Below are 24,370 nucleotides of genomic sequence, written 5' to 3'. Positions count from 1 at the left end.
TAGTCTTCGTTGAAGCGATTCAATTAAGTAATGCCATGATTACTGATGTGACTCAGCTGTGCCCGCTCCTTTGGCGGCAACTGCCACGGGTTCTGATTGGCTCCTGATCAGTATTTGTACCCAGTCATATCTGTACCCTTTATTCAGTCCGTCTGCGAACCTCAGTAAACACTAGGCAAGCCTCTTTCGACCCTGACTCCCACCTGTCGCGTTTTTTGCTCCCGTCTGTCCCTGGCTTTGACCCGTTTTTTGATCCTGACCACGTCTGCTCTCCCATCTCTCCTTTCGACCTCTTTTTGTCCCCGACTCCGTCTCCTCTCCTATTCTGGCTTACAACTCGCTTCCGACCCCGACCACGTTTTTGTTCTACTGACCCGTTTTTTCCCTCCCCGACACCGCCATCGCTCGCCAATGAAGATCCACTTCTGCGTTCGGAGCACAATCCGAGTATCAGAGCGACTTGATTCCCGCGTCCAGCGATCACCGGATCGTGGGCGCAACCCTTTCTCTGTCTTCCAAAAAAACTTATGAGAAACGCAACACAAGTGGGTCCTATCTACTTTCTGGTCCTGACAACTAATGCTTCCAAATTAGATTATACTTTAAAAAAACAGATGAAAATTACATATGTTTTATGCCCATTTACGACTTAGAATATTGTCACGGTTGCCATGCGCCCAATTGGCCCCGCCTGTGTGGCGCCAGCTGCAGCTTGTTGACAGATTGGCTTTCTGTCTATTTTAAGCTCAGCTGTCTCACGCTTTCTTTGTCAGCCCGTCAACGAAATTCTGACCCGCAAGACTTTGGTTTTGACTCTCTCCTGTTCCTGTTGGTATTTTCTGTCCGGTAATGTTACCGTTTATTTTTTCCTGTTTAATTTCGGTTTCTAGTTTTGATTCCGTCTATTTTTTCCTGTTTATTTTTTCTCCAGTTTTCGTTCTCGTCCAGTTTATCCTGTTTATGTTTGATATCCTGACTCATTATCTATCCTGTCTGTCCCGTCCTGTCCGGTATCGACCCCATCTGTCCTGCGATTGGAATCGATCTCATCACTGGCTTTTTGTCTTACCACGCCAGACCACTGCCTAACGTGCATGACTCCCCATTTCCCGTAAAATAAAAGGCTTGTGTGAGAACGTCACGCGTTTGGGTCCTGATCCTGTTCTGGTTCTTGACAAATATGTCCAATTTCAGTTTATTTTGTACTTGTATTGTAAGGTTAACATTTTTTTTTCTTTATTGTTGTTAGCTATCTATGTTAGCATATCCAGCTCTCGGCCCAACCCAGATGTCTTTTGGATGTTGAATTATAAGGCTAAATCTGGTGTAGTCTATTTTAGATGTGATTAAGCCCAAAAAATGGACGTCAAAAATCAGATTGTGTCCAGGCGATCCAACGAAAGCCAAATTAATATGTTTATAGTTTGACGGACACTCCAAATAAGAAGAGAAGACACCACAGATTTTGAGCTTACAAGGAAAACAGGAGACCATTGTATGAAATTCTCAAGATGTAAAATACTGGTGTGTTCGAAAAGTCCTCCATTTTTGAGCTCTTTATCAAAATAGAACAACCCTGACATAACAATCATACTTTTTATAAGTGCTTATTTCTAGTTAAAAGGAGTGATCAATCGTCAAATAGACCAATATTGGCTTTTTAAGCATTTTTCTCTGAAAGTGTTTAATAGTGAGAATAGAACTACCCTGGAAATAAAGCATTCGATAGCCAAAATAAATCAACCCAGACATAAGCACTCTTCTTTGTGTTTGAAGGTCAAAATATAAATAGTGTTAATGGCATTCTTTATTTCAAGTAGTATATATCACTGATTTTTGACAAATGTGTAATAAACATAAAATTATTTTCTTATCATACATCTCCTTTTTAATTGCATAAAACAAATAAACCAACTCCAGCATCATAAGCATTCCTATTACTAAGTGTTTAAAAGTCAAAATACAACTACCCTGATATTACAAGCATTCTTTGTTGCAAGAATTCAATAGTCAAATTAAACTAACCCTTTCATTAGAATCATTATTCATTCCAAGTGAGTCCATAGTCAAAATAGAGCTAACCTGACATTATAAGCATACTCATTGCAAATGCTCGTTTCTAGTTAAAAAGAATGATCAATAGTCAGACAAACCAATTCTGGCTTTCTAAGCATTTTTATTTGGAATTGATTCATAGAAAAAAATAGAACTACCCTGGTAATAAAACATTATTCACTGCAAGCGTTCATTAGCCAAAATAAAGCAGCCCAGATACATGCACTTTTCCAAAGGTCAAAATATAACCTCCCCCTGGTGTTAATGGCATTCTTTATTGCAAGTAGTATAAAAACAAATATAACACTGTTTTTTTGACAAATGTATAATAAATACAAACATTATTTTCTTATCATACCTCTCCCTTTTAATTAAATTAAACAAATAAATCAACTCCGGCATCATAGGTATTCTTATTAGCAAGTGTTTAAAAGTCAAAATACAAATACCCTGAAATAATAAGCATTCTTCGTTGCAATAATTCAATAGTCAAATTCAACTAACCCTTTCATTAGAATCATTAAGTCAGAATGGAGCTACCCTGGCTCTATAAGCATTCTTCATAGCAAGCAGGTGAAATACACCAACAATTATTTTTTTCACATAAAAATATATACTCCAAAATAGTTGATGTTGTGTTGTGCTCAAATTTAACCTTTTAAAGGAGTCTTATCAACGTCATTAAACAACCAAGGTTTTTTTTTTTTTGGCATCTTGTTGCTGGGTTTGAAAAACACTTGGGCTTTAACTTCTTAACGTCTTTGTTTATTTTTTTTTAAACTTTCCCTTACCAACAAAATGTTTTATTTTTTTTATTTCAACCAATTAAATTAGTCTTTGGGACAGAACTTTGTTGTCTTTTTAGGGACATATTAGGGCTAGTATTAAAATTTAGGAGTTGCTAAATTAAGAAAAAAATATGTTTGACCCCCATTAACATATTATTTGAAGTTGTACTTGTAGAAATATTCTCTGATTGAATTGGGAAGCACCCCTGCGACAGAAACTTCTCCGTTTGCATCCTGTCCATAGACTTAATTGTCACACTTTACCCCCACAAGACAACTCTTTGTTCTAACTATTTAGATGACTTGTGTTGATTGAATTACCGGAGCCGACTGTTTAAGTTTCCATTGTAATTAAATCATCCTTTGCTTTTGTTTTCGCCAAAGAGGGGCACAGGGGAGGGTCCACCTCATCCCCTCCACCCACTTGGGTGGATTCAAGCCATGCTATAAAAGATGGATGTACCTACCCCTCAGTCTCTTTTTCCTGCCAGACGAGGGACGAGCGTTGACTATACAACCATGCACCACCCTTGAGGTGCAGGCCCCACGGGTCAAGACCGTTAGATTACCTGTGGGCCCCCAAATTTTCCCTACGTGCCAAGTCGAGGCTCACAAACCCGGCCTTATTAGTCAAGGTAACCTGGGCACAAAATGGACAATATAGTGGCTGTTTTTTGGACAGCCGTTAAGCTTAGTACTCAATTATTGGAAACATTTCTCATATTAGGCACAACAATACAGAATTCTCTAAAAAAGTTGTTACTGCGTTACACCTCTACACTGTTTCTCCTTTATTAATTAGAAATGCGAGTTTCTCTTGTCAACAATGTTCTTTGTTCTTTCTTGTCATTAAAATGTCCTTGTAATGTAAATAAAATGTAGTTTGTTAGAATTAAACAGCGTGCAAAATTCATATGTGTGTCAATATTATTTTCTTTCTGGACTCAGTATCCATAACGGATAAATATCCAGGATCTTACTTGAATCCATTCTGAGGCGGGGATCCAAAAGTTAAATTGCTGAATTGTGGGGGATTGAAGCCTAGGATAATTAGCTTTGAGGATAACCACCATGAGCCACCATGTTTTTGGTTCCCCCTTTAGCATCAACCCACGCATCGGGTGATAACTTTAAAATAGCAAAATAATATATATTAAGTAATACTTAGCTGTAATGTGCGTGCATATACCTAAAACATATAAGTACATTTACATGTAGTAGAAAATGTAAAATCTGAGCTACCTGATGTGACTTGAGCTGGTACAGAGGAGTAGCAGGTGGATGCATAGGGGGGGGCGCCGGATTCCAATTAAAAACGTTTTTAAAATGAATTTTCTGCGAAGTACTGCATTCTGGCAAAACTCCTCTTTTTAATACTGATAACTTATTTTTGTCCGTATAAGAAATCTACTTGACTTATTTCTGAATCAAAAACACAGACTCTTGACTGTTCCCAATTGTTGGTCTTTTTTAATCCCAACTTTGTTTGACAAATATTAAACGCGACGATCGATCGACACAAATCCCCCAAAAAACAAAAAAAAAATCTTGTTTATGGAGCAAAGTGCCCACCAAAGGAATAATAATGAAAATCCATCTCTGGCACTCAGGGGCCTATCGATTGAGCTGCTGTATTTTTTCATTTCTTTCAGTTTTTTTGCTAGGCTTCATGTTATTTGATTTGAGAGGAAGGCATCACGTTTTTGACACCTCGCCGGGCACCTTGACACCGCCTCGTCCTTGCCGAGCAAATAAAAAGGCTTAAAGGGGAACTGGGGGGGATTTAACAGCAACTTTATCAAACAAAAACAAAAACAAAAAATCATCATCTGATCCGGAATTTAGACAACATTTACTAATCGTACCACATTATCAAGTCACTCTTTGATATTGTCTTTCTTGAGACTGTTAATGATCAAAGATCCCAGCATTTTTCTTTTAGGTCGATGGCTTTTTCGAGAGATTATCTTTTGATGACTTTGACTTTGAACGGCTAAGATCTTAATTTGCTTACTAATTACGCTTATAATCTTGTAATGACCACAACAGCGGTTAGGTTCACACGAGGGAAATCATCTGATTGGAAACGGACGATACCGCCGGTAGAGTAGATCCCCGAGATACGGCATTAATCGGTTCTGAGTTGAGGAACGCAAATTGGAATTGCTGTATAGCGGGGAACACTGATGGTAATCAGCCCTGAACGCCCATGATTTTGGTTCTCCCTTTATCACTCTACATCTCAGGACTCATTGTCACAGTTGCCATGGCACCCAATTGGCCCAGCCCGTGTGGCGCCAGCTTCTATTTAAGCTCAGTGCTCTCACTTACCCTTTGTCAGTCCATCAACGAACCTCTGCCCCACAAGAAGTGGGTTCTGACTCTGTCCTGTTTGCTGTTGGTATTTCATGTCCGGTATTGTTCGCGTTTATTTTGTCCTGTTTAATATCGGTTACCAGTTTCGTCCCCGTCTAGTTTGTCCTGTTTTATTTCGATATTCTGTTTCGATATCAATCCTGTCTGTCCCGTCCTGTCCGGAATCAACCTCATCTGTCCGATATCTGCTCGGGCAATTGGTATTAATCTCGTCGGTCTCTGGCTTCCTGTCCTTTCACGCCAGACCACTGCCTATCGTACATGACTCCCCATTTCCCGGAAAATAAAAGCTTGTGTGAGAAACGTCACGCATTTGGGTCCTGATCGTGTTTCGGTTCTTGACACTCATAGCAAATAAACATAGACTGTTACATAAATCCATTCTGAGGTGAGGATCATAAAAATGGCTCTGTAGCAGGGGATTGAAGCCAATGGTAATTAGCTACGAACCACCATTTGTTTTCTTCTCCCTTTAGCATCACTGCAAGCCTCAGTACCCATAACGGTAAAATATAGTGTAGTAGACGCCCAGGCCCTAACTTGAATCCGTTCTGAGGTGGGGATCCCAAAGTGGGCATTGAAACCTAGGATAATTAGCTTTGAACCATGTTTTTGCTTCCCCCTTTAGCATCAACTCACGCAAATAACAAACACAATAACAAAATAGTATGTAGTAAGTAATACTTAGGTATAATGCTTGTGCGTTTAATTATAGAATATAAATAAATGTTCATGTGAAGGAAAAAAATGAAATTTGATCTACCTTCGGTGTGATCTGACTTGAGCTGGTAAAGAAGAGTAGCAGGTGGATGCATAGGGGGAGACGCCAGATTCCAATTAATATGTTTTTAAAACTGAATTTCCTGCCATCACTGTGAAAATGCCACAGTTATATCCATCCATGTGTAGTGTAATTATATGCTTCTGGCAAATATCTTGACTTAATTAACACTTGAGCTTCAACTGAAACTGAAAATGAGACCTACTTTCTGGAGTGTAGAAAAAAAATCATTACATTCTACTTGTTACTTGTTAGACATTTTAGTTTATTTAAGTAAGTGTTTTATTTTAGGCTCACATCCAAGTCCAAATGTTAAACTTTTTCGAAGATTAGAGCTTTTTTTTTTTTTGCGATACCCAAAAAAATATACGTGCGTAAGCATTATGGACCAGCGTTGTCAGGCATTATACTCGGGTGCGGTTGCTGGTGCCATGGTCTGCAGAAAAAACACCAGAGAGCTACTAGGGAGCTGAAAGCAAAGGTTTATCAATTGCCTTAACACAAAACCTAGCGAAAGACACTCGCAGAGGCCTAAAGAGCAACTGTGTCAATTTCTATGAAAATCGGTTTGGCTGTTTCGGAGCCTATAAGTCACATAATAACACACACAAAACGGGAAGTAGTTTAGATGGAGATAAATGAAAAAAAAATCTCTTTAAAAATATCTCAATATTATATCTATATAAACATGCTACTCTTACTAGCATGCAAGCGTGTTTTCAGTTTTACTCTTTTTAATTAACTGTTCACGGTTGCCATGGCCCAGCCCGTGGAGCGCCAGCTGCGGCTCGTTAACAGATTGACTTTCTGTCTATTTTAAGCTCAACACTGTCACGATTTTCTTGTCAGCCCTTCAACGAACCTCTGTCCTGCAAGACGTGGGTTCTGACTCGGTCCTGCTCCTGTTAGTATTTACTGTCCGGTATTTTTCTCGTTTATTTTGTCCTGTTTAATTTCGGTGTTTAGTTTCATTCCCATTTATTTTTGTCCTGTTTATTATTCTCTCCAGTTTTCGTTCCCGTCTTGTTTGTCCTGTTTATTTTCGATATCCTGTTTCATTATCCATCCTGTCTGTCCCGTCCTGTCCTGTACCGACCCCATCCGTCTGATATGAACTCGGGCAATTGGAATTGATCTTGTCGGTTGTTCTGGATTCCTGTCTTTCCGAACCAGACCACTGTCTAACGTGCATGACACCCCATTTCCTGTAAAATGAAAAGCTTGTGTAAGAACGTCACGCGTTTGGGTCCTGATCCTGTTCTGGTTCTTGTCATTAATAGGTTTGTCTTAATTCCATTCACTCCGAGGTTTAATTGCTTAATATTTTGAAAAAAGGAGCTACTGCTAAAAAGTATGAACATGCTACTATTTACTCATTGGCACATGCGCATGATAAAATAAGATATATTTTCTTTCTATGAGGTGAGATTTCTATTTTTTTGCAGTGTTTATCTTTCATTCCCGCTTTCCATCAACAAAATAGGATTCACACGTAAACAAGATGACTCGACGCAGCAGGAAATCCAAACGCTCACCGGCTAGCTCGCCAGAGATGGAGACTCTCATGTGAAAATGCGATTACCCGACTTTTATGTCCTTATGTGGCGGGTTATGGCGGCTGTGGTACGTGCGAGAGCGTGTTCTCACATCATCATCATAAAAGTGAAAATGTCGACGGTGTCTGAGGATGAGCCCGGTTGGACGTTCCCTCGGCACCAAACTGGAAAAGGGGCGCTTTGACAAATCTCTTCTTTTCTTGGTGCCAGCTCCTCGCACGTTCACAAGTTGTCGTGGGGAAGGTGTGAGATGTGCTTTGCGCGTGAACTCCATGGAAAAAAAAAAAAAAAAAAAAAAAAAAAAATATATATATATATATATATATATATATATATATATATATATATATATATATATATATATATATATATATATATATATATATATATATATATATATATATATATATATATATATATATATATGTATATATATATATATATATATTTTTTTTTTTTATTATTATTTTTTATTTATTTATTTATATAGCGAGAGAAAGATATATGATAAATACACAGTAACCCCTTGCTGTATTTGTCATGAACCGGACCAGGATCAGGACCCAAATGCGTGACGTTTTTCACACAAGCCTCTTATTTTACGGGAAACGGGGCAGTCTGGCGTGGAATGACAGGAAGCTAGAGGCCGACAATATCGATACCAATTGTCCGAGCAGATATGGGAAGGATGGGGTTGATACCGGAGAGGACGGGACAGACAGGATTGATATCAAAACAGGATATCTAAAATAAACAGGACAAAAATAGACGGGAACAAAGCAGGAGAGAATAATAAACAGGACAAAAATAGACAGAAACAAAACTGGAAACCGAGTTTAAACAGGACATTAAACAGGACTATGAAATATCGGTCTGTTATTGGCTTAAATTACGGCATCATAAAAATGCTATTGGCTCAACTACCGTCCACAAACCAATTCTTGCTCTCCGAATTTCATGTGTAATAGTTATTTGTTTTGTTATGGGAACTAATGCTTGCAAATTATATAGAAGGAGTCTTGTCATGAACCAGAACAGGATCAGGACCCGATTGCGTGAATTTCTTACACAAGCTTTTATTTTACGGAAAATGGATAGTCATGCACGTTAGGCAGCGGTCTGACGTGGAAAGACAGGAAGCCAGAGATCGACACCAATTACCCGAGCAGATATCGGACGGATGGGATCGATACCGGACAGGACGGGACAGACAGGATTGATATCAAAACAGGATATATAAAAAAAGGGGGGAACTAAACTGGAAAACGATTTTAACAGGACAAAATAAACAGGAACAATACCAGACAGGAAATACCAACAGTAAAGAGGACTGAGTCAAGACCCACGTCTTGCCGGGCATAGGTTCGCTGACAGACTGACAACAGGAGAATGACAGGACTGGGCTTAAAAATGGACAGTGAGTCAAATTAGTGGCACAGGTGATTCCAATCGGTAATCATGACAGTATTGCGGTTTCGCCACTTGGCGGAATTTCGTCGTGCCTTGCGTTCTGCATTATGATTGGCTAAACAGAGGAAGATATTTTCTATCGCTGACACAGTTTAACCTCTGCACCCGTTAAACCTGCTCAGGAGCCACATTCGCGTCTAGGTGCTCCCTAGTGGCTCTTTGGGACTTTTTCAAAAAGCTTGAAATACAAGCTTAAAAATACATGACACAGTGGCACCTCTACTCACAGATGTAATTAGTTTTGGGAAAGGCTCTGTAACCTAAAACATTTGTAAGTAGAGGCATCTTTTGAATATAAAAGGGCTAATCCGTTCCAAGCACCGAAAAGTATATTTCTTTTGATAAATCATAAAAGAGCATGAGAAAATTAATCCAATACATGTTAAAATTTGATTACTGCACTCTAAATACAAAATGAGAGGGACATATTTTTAATAAACAAAGAAAAAGGAAATCATATAAAAAATAATTTACTTTTTAACTGGCCTCTTTGTTGACTTTCTTCAGCAGTGTTTTCTTGCCTCACATTTCTTGAAAAACTGATCCAATGATGTCTGCTCTTGCCGGCTTTCGACGATACTTCGGAAATGGCAGACGTTATTGTAATGAGCGATAACCCGACTTGTCAAAAGCTTTTCTAGATGATTTATTTCCACAAATTTCAAGACTTTGTGGAATCTGGCATAAATGTTTTTGATACGAGCTGTTGAAATTATGGCTGCGTCCTCCTCCCTGTCGTCTCTGAAGTCCTCTTGCAAACTTTCAATTCCTCAGCTCGTTCCCGAATCAGCTTGTAAATTTCTTTTGTTGAATTATCCTGGCGATCATAAAAAAATATTAAGGACATATTCTTGGGCGAAATCACAGAAACGCTTCCCTTTTACAGACGTTTCTATTATTTCTTGCTTGGTTTCGAATTCCAGACAGATTCTCTTCCTCTTCTTTTCTTTTTGTCCACTTTTCTGGGTGTCTTCCGTGGGGTCCATTGTGAATGAAAGCTCTTCGTAGCGGTACTATACAGTATACTGTTTACAGAGAAGGAAGGGGACACAAAGAACATGCACGGATTCACGCATACGCACCAGTTTGACAGGTGTTTACAGAACGGGAAGGGACCACAAAGAGCATGCAGAAGCATAAGTTGCCAGGTAGAACCCTGGGAGTGGAGAATGTCAGCGCGTTCTGTGCTGTTTTTTTGACTTTGTATCCTGAAACGCCTTTGTAACTAGAGGCAATATTTTCCTGTTCAGGTACTTCACCCCTGAAACATTTGTATGTAGACACTTATAAGTAGAGGTACCACTGTACTTACATCCACCATTCAATACGCTGCCAAAACATAAAGCTCAAATGCATTAACTCTTGAGTTAAAGCGTGCACCAAAAGGTAATTGATGTAGTTAATCAACGTTGTTTTAACCTTTCTTGTAAATGTCATGATTGCCATCACCTGCGATCACTCTTTCAGCCCCAGATGCCACTCGTTCCCTAATTAGCCCTCCTCCTACTTAAACACGTCATTCTCTTTAACTTCTGGTCAGTCCGTCATCGAACATCCACACATACAAGGCAAGCATTTTTGACCTGTTTCTGTATCCTGGTTCTCCCCTCCCGGCTGCCCGACTTGCTTCCGATCTCCGACCACGCTCTGTTCTCCAGTCCCAGCTGCCCAACTTGCTTCCGATCTCCGATCGCGCTGCATTCTCCCGTCCTTCTGCCTGACTTACTTCCGATTCACAACCACGCTTTGTTCGCGAGGGCTTCCCATTCCTCCTGCCCAGCGAGCACCAGATCCCGGTCTTTTTTCTCTCGCCCTAAAGCATTGTGTGAAACGTTACGCATTTGGGTCCACTGATTGTACCGGTTATGACAGTAAAGCTATAAATGATTGAGTATTGAGCTAAATCCAGCTTTAGGTCTTGAGTTAAAGCACATAGTAACAATTAATTGACGCAGTTAATCAATGCAAATTTAAACTTGGATTCAAAGGTTTGAATCAGCTTTAATTGTTGAGTTTAATCATATAGTATTATTGACACGATTAATAGTTGGCATTTTTATTAAAGATGGCATGTTAAGGTAAAGTTCAACAGCTTAAAATCTTAAGTTAAAGCAAAAAAATGGTCAGGTCCCAGCACAGAAAACAGGATACAGAACCCACTCACGTAACGTTACTCACAGTTTATTGGGGAGAAGAGTAAGGTGCGCACACTCGATCCGGGGATCGTCGGTCGCGGGGAGTAGATTGCTCGGGAAGTGGTCAAAATCAAACAGATCGTGGCGAGAGCAAAACAGGAGCAAAAAAACAGGGCTAGACGTGTCAAAACAGAGTTTCGCAGACGCTCCGACAAAAAGCGACTCACAGGACAGCGTTTAAGTAGTGACAGGGAGCAATCTGTCAACGAGTTTCAGCTGGTGTCCATGGGCGGGGCCAATTGGGCGCCATGGCAACCGTGACAAAAACGGCCGTCGTGGTAATTCGGTTACGCTTTAACCTTTGTTTTAAAGCTTTAAATCCACTATAAATATTGTTTGTAATCCAGCTTTAACTTTTGAGTAGCAATAAATCATCAATATGAATCTTGACCTTGGATTTAAAGCTTTGAGTATGCTTTAATTAATGAATAGTTTAAATTAGTGTTAATACCTTCTGACATAATTAATTGTCACAATAGCATTTCGTTAAAGGTTTTGTCTCGGCATGTGCTGTTGAGAACAACAAAATCATCATTTTGTTCTCGATTCTAGAAAGAAAAAAAAAAAAAAAATTATACCCCTTTGCCTCATCATAATTGAGTACAAATACGCAGTAAAGATCGACGTTCCGATTATCCTTAATATCGTCAGTGGAAATCTCCCCGATTCTGCAGAACCGTCTTTTGATTCTGCAGAAGCGAGACGCGTCTCGATCCGGTTCGAAACGACACGTCCCTCTCTCGACACCGTCTTTTCTGCACTCGCCTCGGGGTCAACAAGCCTTTGCAGATAAACACTTTTTTCCAGATGACAGCTCCGATTCCTCCGGATGGCGCTCTGAGGTTCACGCGCTTTCGCTCGCTTAATCGCCGCTGTCTCTTGTTTTCTCGCGGCCTTTTAAAGAGAGTGATAAACAACAGATTCACCTGAATGAATGAATGAATGAAAACTTTATTCGAACATTAAAATAAAACAGAACAAAAACAATAACTCAACACCAAAATAATATTACATAATATGTTCGAAAAGGGGTAGTCAGAAGCAAATCTTTATATTTCCTACCACTTCATCTTCCCTATTAAATACACAAATTATAATAATATTAATAATAACAGTTATGAAATAACAATAGCAACAACAACACAAAGTTAGATAGATAGATAGATAGATAGATAGATACTTTATTCATCCCCGAAGGGAAATTCACTTTTCCAGCAGCATCCCTAAGCTGAGAACAATCGAAAATAACTGAGAACAATCGAAAAATAACACGGGAGCTGCTGGAGTGGCTGCCATTCGTGACGGCGCCGGAGAAACGATTCAATTTGAATCATGTACAAACAAACAATTGAATCATGTACAAGAAACGATTCAATCTGAATCATGTACAAACAAACAAACAATTGAATCATGTACAACAAACAAACAAAATATTTATGTTTCAATAAGTGGAGTGTTAATAAAATGGGGGGAAAATAATTTCTGATACTGATATAACCAGGTAAAACTAATTTTAAGTTACCTGTCCAAATGAATGTTGTGCCATCTCACCTTTCCCACTCTCTCTGCTCGCTCCTGAAACTTTATCAAATAGTCCAAAATTTTACCTCATCTTCTCCGCTCACCTCGTCGTCCTCTTCTCCTTCCACTTCGCACTACAGAGACTTTTTAGCTGAGCCGTCTCTTATGACACCATCCCGTCTCTTATGACACCATCCCCTGATCTAGACCAAACTAATGCAAGCAAAAATGCAATGGCAAAGCAAAGCCACTGAGGAGCTAAACGAACATGGAGGTGGTTATGAAGGGTGATATCTTTTATTGCCATTCCCTGCTCTCTGGGCTTCCCAAAAGAATATCACTACCCTGAAGCTGTTGCAGACTTCAGCAAAACGTGTGCGGACATGGGCTGGGATCGTATTACGATATCTTAAAATTTGCTGGATTGACCTCCTGAGCATTTCAGGATGGTTTTGTATGAATTTTTACAGGTTTTTGAACGCATTACAGGCATTGGACCGTCTGACTTGTGCGGCCTGGTTTGATGTACAGTTCATTAGTTTTGCCTTTTTTAAGTTTTTGTACAGAGATTTTAGGAAATGAGTATAAGAGCAATTAGAAAAGCTTATTCCATTAAAGTAGAAAGCTATTAGGATTGTGGATTCCGCTGGGTATCAAGAACATAAAAACATTATTTTGTTAATTAGTGGTTGATGTAGTTTCTTTCCTGTTTTGCCCAAATACAAAGCGACATAAAAACATCAAAATAAAACTCATCCAATTGTGTCAATTTCGGGTCATTCAAGAATTCATCAAATGTGGCAATAATTTGTGCAAATTACACAGTGTCCATTAAAAGAAGAAAAAATGAGCAAAACATTCATGCTTACAAGATCAAATTTTCACAAACTTTCAGCAACCACATAACTGGAAATATTTCAATGAACGGTGGGCATATGGAGTTACACAAAAATAAACATGACAAAAAATACATTCGGTGATCTTGAATTTCTAAATTTAAAAAAAAAAAAAAAAAAAAAAATTGCGTGAAACCCTTTTTTAGGTAAAATATAGCTTTGATTCACTTAGGTAATTATTTTTAATAAACTACTCATTTTCATTTTAACATATATATTTTTAGGTTCAAATTATACTGTTTTCAGATTCAAATATTTCTTTCTTTCTTTTTTACTTTTGTATCTTTTTTTAGTTTCAGATCAGTGTTTCAAATTTCACATTTTTACCCCTGATGTTACGTGAGGGCCTGGGCTCAATTGAGCAGATAGTAAAAACAAGTTGAATGCTGGAAAAATAAAAACATCCATTATACAAATCTTCCCCCAAAAATATTTTTATTAACCATAGCTCTATTCCTAATCTCTCATATCACTCATACCCGGTTTTCTTCATCTCTGTATTCCGCCAGGAATGTTTTTTGTATTTAAATTTGAACAAATGAATAGTTGGACATTGTTTGATCTCGTCTTGTAAATTGTTCCAAGGTTTAACTCCGCACACAGGCACTTTTCCTGGTGGTTCTCACCTTTGGGATTATGAATTTACTACAGCCCTTTAAGTTATAATTTCCTTCTTTCCGAATGAATAATTGAAGGATGTTTTCTGGCAGTATGTTTTTGTTGACCCTAAATGGCAGTTGTGCAATGAAAACTTTACTAAATCATCTAATTTCAATAATTTGGACTGCAGGAACAAAATATTAGTATGATCTTGATATCCTACCCTGTGTATGCTTCTAATTGTGTTTTTGGAGGATAAAAAGGGGCTGTAGTGAACTTTTGTAATTATAAGTAACTCCTAGTTCCGCCCCCCCCAGTGGCATAGCCTGCATTTCTACATCAATCAGACTGACAATCGGCGCTTATCTCCCTAAAAGAGAACGATAAATCGAGCCATACCCTGAGAGTCGCTTCAAGGGTTTATCCGACGCCCATCGGCGATAAGACTCCACCGAGATGGGAGCAGGGCATTCTTGGGTGGAATAATGTTTCGATATTTATGTCAACATAACACAAATGTAATCGGTGATTGGTAAGCTGAATGCTACTGTCAGAGACCATAACAGGAAACAGGACCCACTCGCGTAACGTTACTCACAGTTTTATTGGGAACAAGGGAAAGGAGCGCACACTCCATCCGGAGATTGTTGGTCGCGGGGAGCAGGTTGCTCGGACGCAGAAGTGGTATTTCCGTGGCGAGTGAAGGCTGAGTCCAGAGCGGGGATCTGGACGTGAAACATAATGCAGCCACACAAGCGAGCCGGGGTGAAAACAAGAGCAAAAAACACAGGAAAAACGGAGTTTCGCAGACGCACCAACAAAATGCTACTGACAGGACAGCATTTAAATATTGACAGGGAGCCAATCTGTCAACAAGCTTCGGCTGGTGCCCACGAGTGGGGCCAATTGGGCGCCATGGCAACCGTGGCAGAAGCTGGCACCACACGGTGGGGCCAATTGGGTGCCATGGCAACCGTGACAGCTACTGATGGACGATTGCAATGTGAAAACATATTAATTATTCAATTGATCAATGTGTACTACAAAAAATGAATTCTAACGCTGCCAAAAATATATGTATTGGATAGTGTCGTGTCGAACTACAAAGTTTATTAGGATGGTAGCAAATTTAGTAAATGCTGATCTACAAGTCCCTGCTAAATAATGTTAAAACAACTAGATTTAAATGAACTGAACGTGAAAGGACACAGAACACAGTGGGAACCTATACATACAAATGTCTCCACATACAAAAGCTTCAGGTTACAAATGACCTGAACGGGAAAATGTGACCTCCAGTTACAAAGGCGTTTCAGGATACTACGTCAAAATTTCCCTTCGCCGCTCCCAGAGTTCCCCAGGACATACGTGTGAATCCCGGCATGCTCTTCGTGTCTCCAGTAAAAGTTGAAAAATGAACGAATATTTTTTAGCATTTCTATTACTCTTTATTTAGTTTTTTCATGTTACTTGCCTCTTATTTTATGTTTATTGTTTAGTAGTGTAATTTTAATAGATATTTGTTTCATGTTCTGATGTTCTTCTATGATTTATTAAAAGACAAGGCGCCTCTACTCACAAATGTTTTAAGTTACAAAGGTACGCTCGGAACAAAGTCAATTCGTAAGTAGAGGTGCCACTCTATGTGAGAATACGAACTGGTTCGAACTGAACAAAATGTAAAAGGTAGCGGATGCTGGGTACAACTTCATAATGTTCCAACACTAACCAGCTCCAACAGAACAAAACATAAAAGTGAGACGAGACAAAAGACATTCCCACATGGTTTTAGAACAACATGAGTGCCATAGAAAATGTGAAACATAATGCAGGCACACAAGCAAGCTGTAATTTGAAAAAGACATGAAAGGAAGAAATGCAGGATACTGTATGTTCGAACACCAACTAACTCTAACTGAAAAATAACATGAAAGGAAGAAAACACAAGACATATTGGAACTCTGAGTGATTCCAACCGGACCAAAACATGACAGTAAGGCAACACAGGGCATGTTGGAACAGTGATGCTCACTGGACAAAACAAAAATGAGGGAGGATGCACGATGCATTCGAACAGTCAATCTAACTGGACTAAAACAAAGAAAAGCAACGCAGAATTTGTAAGGAAAATTTCTAGCTTTGACTGAACAAAACATAAAAGGAAGATTCAGGACATATCACTCACCATTATCAAGACTGCCATGATTTCAAATTAAAGCACCAAACACAGAATATGAAAGTACAACAAAATACAGAACCTTAAAGTTTGATAGCACAATATAATTCATGCAGACTAACTAGCTCTAACTGCACTAAGCATCAGACAATACAGGATATGTTGGAACTGAAACTGAAAAAAAGATTAATCAAAGACAGAATATGTTGGGAAAATAACTAGCTCTAAGTGAACAAAACATGAAAGAGAGAGGATTCTAAAATATCTCGGAACACGGACCAGCTCGATCTGATCAAATCGTGAAGTGTGTATGGATCACCTGTATATCGTTCCAACACAACTACATCTAAAAGAACAAAACATGAAAGAATATAATAGAATAGAATGGCTGGGATGGGCTCCACCTAACCACAATTTTACATCCGTGTGAGGTAGTTTTTTGCAACAGTTTTCATTTTTTTGTGCGATGTCTGTTTAGGGTGGTAATGGCTGTGGGGAAGAAACTGTCTCTGAGTCTGTTTGTTTTTGCTTTGTGTGACCTGTAGCGCTTGCCGGAAGGCAGCAGGTCGAAGAGGTGGTGTCCGGGGTGAGAAAAGTCCTTGATGATGTTTTCTGCTCTGCTGAGGTAGCGAGTGCAGGCAATGTCCTCCAGACTGGGCAGAGAGCAGCCGACGATTCTCTGGGCTGTTTTGATGATCCTCTGGAGCTTTTTGCTGTCTGCTGCTTTTTCATCCAGCAACGAAAACTATCTGAATGAAAACACAAAAAAAGAACACAAAACATTTATTTCATTTACCAGCGCCAACCAGGTCTAACAGAACAAAACACAAAAAGACAACTGTAGAGAAAAGACTATACAAGAAATACACAGTATACTGTTCCGACACAAATCTGATCCAACACAACAAAACATGAAATCGATCTCCTGAGAACAGAAGAATAAAGTCCTGGTAATTCGTATCCAATGAAGAACTAAAACATTCCGTGAGCTTGATGGCTTTTGATTTAAAAATGAAAAAATAGCTGTATAAATATCCTCTTCCAAAAGCCTCCTTAACAAAAAAGGAAATATTAATCACGAATGGATGTAAATAATGCCTCTGACGTCCCGTAATTGGATGAAAACACGCTTCTGCTCCTCCTCGAATAAACGTTGCCATTAAGTCTCGATTTATATCATTTTGCCGCCACGCCATTCCATTTCACGAGCATTCCTCGATTCATCAAAACAGCTCGTCTCTTTTCCTGCGAGACAAGTCACTTCATTACAAACAAATGCCGATCCCCCCCGCCACCCTCCCTCAAAATCCCCCGTAATTTATTTCACCCCGAAAGCCCCCCCTCCATGTAAATCATTTCATGGCCCCAATTCACCATCGTAAACACCAAGTGGACCCCGGGTAAATAACTCGCTTTTTTTTGCTTATGTCTTCAGGCATCTCACGAATCCTTGAAACGTTTTGAAAGGCATTGAATTCATTATTCTAAAAATAAGGCCTTAATTGGCATTACAATGTCTTAAATACAATTTTCAAAAGTCCTAAAAAATGGGAACAATATCTATCTATCTATCTATCTATCTATCTATCTATCTATCTATCTATCTATCTATCTATCTATCTATCTATCTATCTATCTATCTATCTATCTATCTATCTATCTATCTATCTATCTATCTATCTATCTATCTATCTATCTATCTATCTATCTATCTATCTATCTATCTATCTATCTATCTATCTATCTATCTATCTATCTATCTATCTATCTATCTATCTATCTGCCTATCTATCTATCTATCTATCTATCTATCTATCTATCTATCTATCTATCTATCTATCTATCTATCTATCTATCTATCTATCTATCTATCTATCTATCTATCTATCTATCTATCTATCTATCTATCTATCTATCTATCTATCTATCTTGGTCATATCCCTCAAGAGGGGTGAGCGACAGCAAGACAAACACGTATGCAAAAACAAAGAAAAGAAAAAAGTAGCAAAAAATACACACAAAAAAATTTGGGACCATGGCAAACCCAAATGCCGAAACACCCAAACAAGTTAGGCACCTCGGCACCTAAGTTGGTCATGCTTTCACTGGTTTACCCCTGCCGCATCCGTACAGTTTTACTAATTTGGATTAATTTTCTCTGTTTACAAATGTTTCAATTTTCTAATTAGAACATTTAATTTGAGATCATTTCTAAAATAAATAATACAATTTAAAAAATGCTTCTTTATGATTTTTTTTGTTATTGCAATCCTAACACTAATTGGCATTGAAATGCCTTAAATCCAATTTTTGAAAGTTTTGACAATTTGAACACATAAATATATTTGTTTGAACTAAGAAGATTTAGTCACTTTTATCAATTGTCTTTTTAATTACCGTTTTTTTTTTTTTGGGGAGACGTTGTGCGACCACAATAGCAGAACTATCAAAACGGAAATGTGGTTTCAGTCGGGCTTTTTAGAGAAGACGCAGGTTTTAAGTCTACCCCCAATACACATAGCAACTTTGAACAGAGACATCTGCCTATACCTTGAAAACATGTTTAAAAACTGTGCCGGGTAATTTATTCAATGCAAAAAATATATTTTTTTGTTGTTTTTTCATGTCGATGTGGTCCTGAATTTATGTTTAACTTGCTCCAAGCTTTAGGAAAATTGATTATTGTGTAATATGTATAATACGACGTTGGTGCTTAGGCAACGTTTGCTGTTAATCATAAAGCAACAAAATAAATAAATTATGTATATATGTATATAAATAACGATATTTCACACCGGAGGTCACTGAGGGTTCCCAGAATGCATTTGGGTTGGCGTGGGAATCCTTTCGGAGATTTAATTGTTGAGGGACCAGCGCGGGAAAATTTCCCGTTCAATTCCCACATCTGCATAGAAGCACAGAAAATGGATCTCAAATAAGACTTTTCAAACTCATTTAAAGCTTTCTTTTTCATTTTGTCAAATCTCTTGTTTGAAGCCTTGCGGAATAGGATTACCGGAGTGAGATAAGAAATAAATATTAGTGTAATGGAGAAAGTTTCTCCTTTGACAGAGATAAGAGAAAGATTTACTCATTTTTTTATTGTTTCCGGTAAAGCCATATTTGAAATTCCATCCATCCATTATCTGCATCGCTTATCCTCAGTAGGGTCAAAGGGGTGCTGGAGCCCATATCAGCTATCTTCAGGCAGTGGGCTGGGGACATCCTGAACTGGTTGCCAGCCAGTCGCAGGGCACAGAGGGACAGACAATTTGCTCGCTCATTCACACCTAGGGACAATTTGGACAGACCAATTGACCTGACATGCATGTTTTTGGGATGTGGGAGGAAACCGGAGTATCCGGAAGAACCCCACGCAGGCACGGGGAGAACCTGCAAACTCCACATGAGAAGGTTGCTTTAGCTACACTTGAACCCTGAGCCTCCGCACCGTGGGCCTGCGTGCTAACCCTGCCGCCCTTATTTGAAAGTCTTCAACCGGAAATGAATATATTTCTTAGTTATATTATTTTCATTGTCAAAAAATAGTGTCGTCCTGCTCACAGCAATGTGCAACGGGGGATAACGGGTGTTATTCATTTAGGTGAAAAAAGAGCTGCTACGCATGATAAAAATTTGCTTTCCTGTTCCACACTCACAGCAATAGACGATAGAGTATAATGGATCGCAAACAAAACACAACAGTTCATTTTAGGCAGGAAAGACGAGTATGCCTCCCTACCAAAGTGCCTTCTGTTGGTCCTGCTAGAAGCAATATGTGATAGGGGAGAATGGATAGTGGCAGCAGGAGTGTAGTTCACTTTGCACACAGATAACACAAAATAACACAAAACAAGTATTTAAGGTATTGGTAATAATTCTTGAAAAAATGATTTTACTGGTCAACCTTCCTGTGTGGTATTTGCATGTTCTCCCCGTGCTTGCGTGGGTTTCCTCCAGGCGCTCCGGTTTTCCTCCCACATCAAAACAAAAACATGCATGTCAGATTAATTCGCCTGTCCAAATTGTCCCTAGGTGTGAATGAAAGAGTGAGTCCTATGTCTCTTATGTGCCCTGCCCTTTACCCGAAGATAGCTGGGATGGGCTCCAGCACCACCGTGACCCTACTGAGGGTAAGCGGTGCGGATAATGGATGGATGAATCTTATTGAGACTCATTTTTTACTTTCCCTCAAAAATACTATAGCATAGTAGCAGAAAAAATTGATTCTAAAAATGAGTGCTATAGGAAAAAATATGTTGCTCATTTTAATCTTTTTAATTAATTCTTTGTACAATTATTTTGATTCCCTTAGGTACTATATGCAGGTCGACAACCCAAAAATAAAATATTTATTTGGTATATTTTTTTCCATGTATATTAAAGGTTATATTAAATGTCGTAATTTACCTTCAAAGTAATTTATGTATTTTTTTTATTTTAAACGTTATATATACTTTTATGATTTGATTATTTAATTGATGCATAGTTATATTATCTTTTGTAATTTGAAATGTGATTAGTTTTATAATTTATGTTTTTAAATCAATACATATTTTGATTATTTTTTTAATACAATTTTCTTCTCCCTACATATGTTTTTTTGTATTTCTACAATGGTTGACATAGTAAATATCAACAATATATTTATATATTGTTGTCCTTTTTCTAAAATAAATGCAATAAACTTAGGGCAGCATGGCAGCGCAGTGGTTAGCGCGTGTGCGGCACAGTTTTAAGGTCTTGGGAACCTCCTGTGTGGGTTCAAATCAAAATTACTGTGCGGAGTTTGTATGTTCTCCCCGTGCTTGCGTGGGTTTCCTCCGAGCACTCCGGTTTACTCCCACATTCCAAAGACATGCATTTCAGGTGGATTGGCCACTATAAATTGTCCCTAGGTGTGAATGAGCGAGCGAGTTGTCTGTCCCTGTGTGCCCTGCGATTGGCTGGCAACCAGTTCAGGGTGTCCCCTGCCCACTGCCCGATGATTGCTGGGATGGGCTCCAGCACCCCCACAACCCTACTGAGGATAAGTGGTGCAGCTGATGAGATGAGATGAGATGCAATAAACTTAATTTGTTTTTTTTGTTTTAAATTATATAAAAAAAATAAAAATAAACTCAATAATTCATACTTATGATGAACAAATTATTTGACAATGAACCCCCCCAAAAATAAACTAAATACATAAAACGAACGCTTTTCTAAAAGTATTTAATGATTTATTATCGTAAATTAGATAAAAAAAACTCAAAGTGATGGAATTATGCAAAAAAGTATTTGAACAATTCATTATGAGAATAATTGTTATGTATAATTCTGCTCAATTTATTATCTCACATTCTGAGTTTTTTTTTTTTTTTAGATGTTCACTCTAACTAAATTTTCTTTTTGAATTGGTTTTAACTTTAATCATTTCTCTCGATGTTTATTTTCAATACAATAAGGAAAATTACACTATAAATGTATAAAATTATCATTTTTTTTTCCAATTTACCTGTTTGCAGGTAGATGGTTGGCAGTCGACTTGGTGAAATTCCGGAGAGGCGATGTGGATTAAGGGGACGCCTTGTTTCTCATCACAGCGACCAATCGCACGTTAGAAGAACCAGCAAGCCGACGCCCACTTCCTGTAAGTGACACCGAAACCCGCAGATAGGTACAGGGAGCTAGATAGGACACGCTCATTTTAAGCGGCGGGCCCATTGCGAGCCCAAGCTAGTCTGATCGAACTACATGTGGACTTAATGCCGTACCATAGGATCCCGGAAAGCTAGAATGACCCTTCAAAGGTTAATACGTTTTTCTCTCTATTTTTTCATCATTTCATTTTGTTGAGAGATTCAGTAGCTCCAGGTCTTCTTGGTGGATTACGTTGTTTCTATGTTTTTAAAAATAAAGGCTGCACAACATCACCAGACTCACTTCCCTTGATTTACTCTTTCGTTTATCTAGAGCCGTTTTATAGTTTTAGCACTATTATGTGGCAGGCGACCGTACTGTATATTGTCACTTCAGTTGAAAACTAGATGTATAACTCACTTCCTTTAACGTAGTGATTTTTCTTTTAAATTGTTTTATCCATACATCATTCTTAAAGTATTTTTGCTTGGACTGGTGAATCACTATATTTGTTTATGTATATGCTTATGTTTTAAGTCATGGTTATGTGTATAGCCCTTAATCACAATAAGTCTTATGTGGCTCAAAGATTAAAACCTACATGAGGGAAAAACTTAAAACCTCAACATAAGAATATTAAGAAACCTTGAAAAGAGGCCGCACAAAAGGTAATCCCCCTTCCAGGATGACCGTTCTGCAAAGGAGATCAACAAACTATACACAGACATCATCAACATGAAATAAAGGTCATTTATAAGCTACAGAATATTAGTGTGTTTTAGGCAGAGATTTAAATACTCCCGCCTATGTTCCAGAATGAATCTCAAAGGGCAGAGCATTCCACAGCACTGGGGCCCGAATTGAGATTGCTCTCAAACTTGCGGATCTCTTCTTGGTTCTTGGGATCACGAGTAGACCAGCATTTTCCGAGCGAAGGCTCCGAGCAGTAACAAAGGGGGAAATTACATTAAACATATGTATAGGTGTTCATTTAACTTGATATGCAAAATGAAGCAAAAACAAAAAATATTCTCTCAACACTGATTTTGAATTGCAATTTTTTTTTCAATGAGTTTTATATAAAGTGTTTCAATGCAGTTGTTTGTAACTTGTATAATTTTTCAACAAACATTTTAATCATTTTTTTTGTTTTTCATTATCGTTTTTATACATATTTTTTGAATTAATTTTACGCAATAACTACAAGTGTTGAGTTTCTATAAAATAAAGTTACCCGCATGAAAAATGGTTGTAAAATGAGAAAGTTATGATTTATTTTTAGCGTTGAACTGACCAATGTGGCTGTCACATAGGCACGCTAGCTAGCAGGCTGCTACTGCACGTCGGCGTATCTAGTGTTCTGTGTATATATATGTGCCAAAACCCTTTATACTGTTTCTTGAGGTTCAAAATACCATCTTGAATAATTTTTTTAATGATAGTATGTAGTTTTTGGAATGTTGAGATGTATTCAGATATTCATTCACATGAATTTATATAAAGGACATGGCAAGGCACAGAGAAAACATGTGAGAAAAAGGACCAATGTTGGATTTTGAATTGTGACGTTTCATACTTTTGGGTTAGGTTCAAAAACAATGGTCACAACAACTTCATTTTTTCAACGAAATCCAAGATGGAGGGTCTGGATTTTTATGGTGCACTTGGGCAAGGCATTTGGCTGGTTTTGCTTCGTCTGCGCCACTCCCTCTTGCACGAGTTGGTGTCGACATTTGTTGCAATAGCTGTGATTGAAATTGGATCAAAAATAACGTGGGCAAAAAACAAACAAAGTAACTATATAGGTTCATTGAAAGAAATGTATTTGTTTTAAAAACTGATAGTAAAAATGTATTCCTTTTGATAGACTGCAATAAATTGATGATGCGCTTTTTATTCATTTATTTGTTTATGTATTCATTCATTCATTGAAAATACAGTATATTAAAGTAATTATTCATGTTTATGACGAGTAGAGTAATAGTCGACAATGTATAATGGATCGCAGGCAACATATATATATATATATATATATGTATATATATATATATATATATATATATATATATATATATATATATATATATATATATATATATATATATATATATATATATATATATATATATATATTTATTATTATTTTTTTTTTGCATTTTTTTTTTGCATTTTTTACACCGAATACACTTTTATTATTTGTGCAAGAAAAACAATAATAAGATATGTGCCATTTTAAGAATCATTAATCATTAATAATATTATAATAATACCAAACTTTACTCAATTTCGTTTTGATCCCTTAACCACACAGGTCGTAGGGGCACGATTTCCTAA

The 24,370-nt window shown here is 38.0% G+C and overlaps 1 protein-coding gene across 3 annotated transcripts in view; it reads left to right on the top strand.

Moving 5' to 3' along the window:
* The window catches only part of lingo1a (leucine rich repeat and Ig domain containing 1a), a 123,041-nt gene that overhangs the window by 17,493 nt on the left and 81,178 nt on the right, over positions 1 to 24,370 (top strand). For all 3 annotated transcript variants that reach the window (XR_015850960.1, XM_088340685.1, XM_088340687.1), the window contains one exon: positions 21,922 to 22,046. The gene's annotated coding sequence lies outside the window, so the exon portion shown is untranslated. The remainder of the gene's footprint in view (positions 1 to 21,921; positions 22,047 to 24,370) is intronic.

Source organism: Urocampus carinirostris, chromosome 7 (assembly GCF_059441175.1).
Source record: "Urocampus carinirostris isolate Australia breed hairy pipefish chromosome 7, RoL_Ucar_1.0, whole genome shotgun sequence".
Lineage (NCBI taxonomy): Eukaryota > Metazoa > Chordata > Actinopteri > Syngnathiformes > Syngnathidae > Urocampus > Urocampus carinirostris.
Note: the sequence above shows the minus strand (reverse complement) of the source record. Positions and strands in the feature narration are given on the sequence as shown.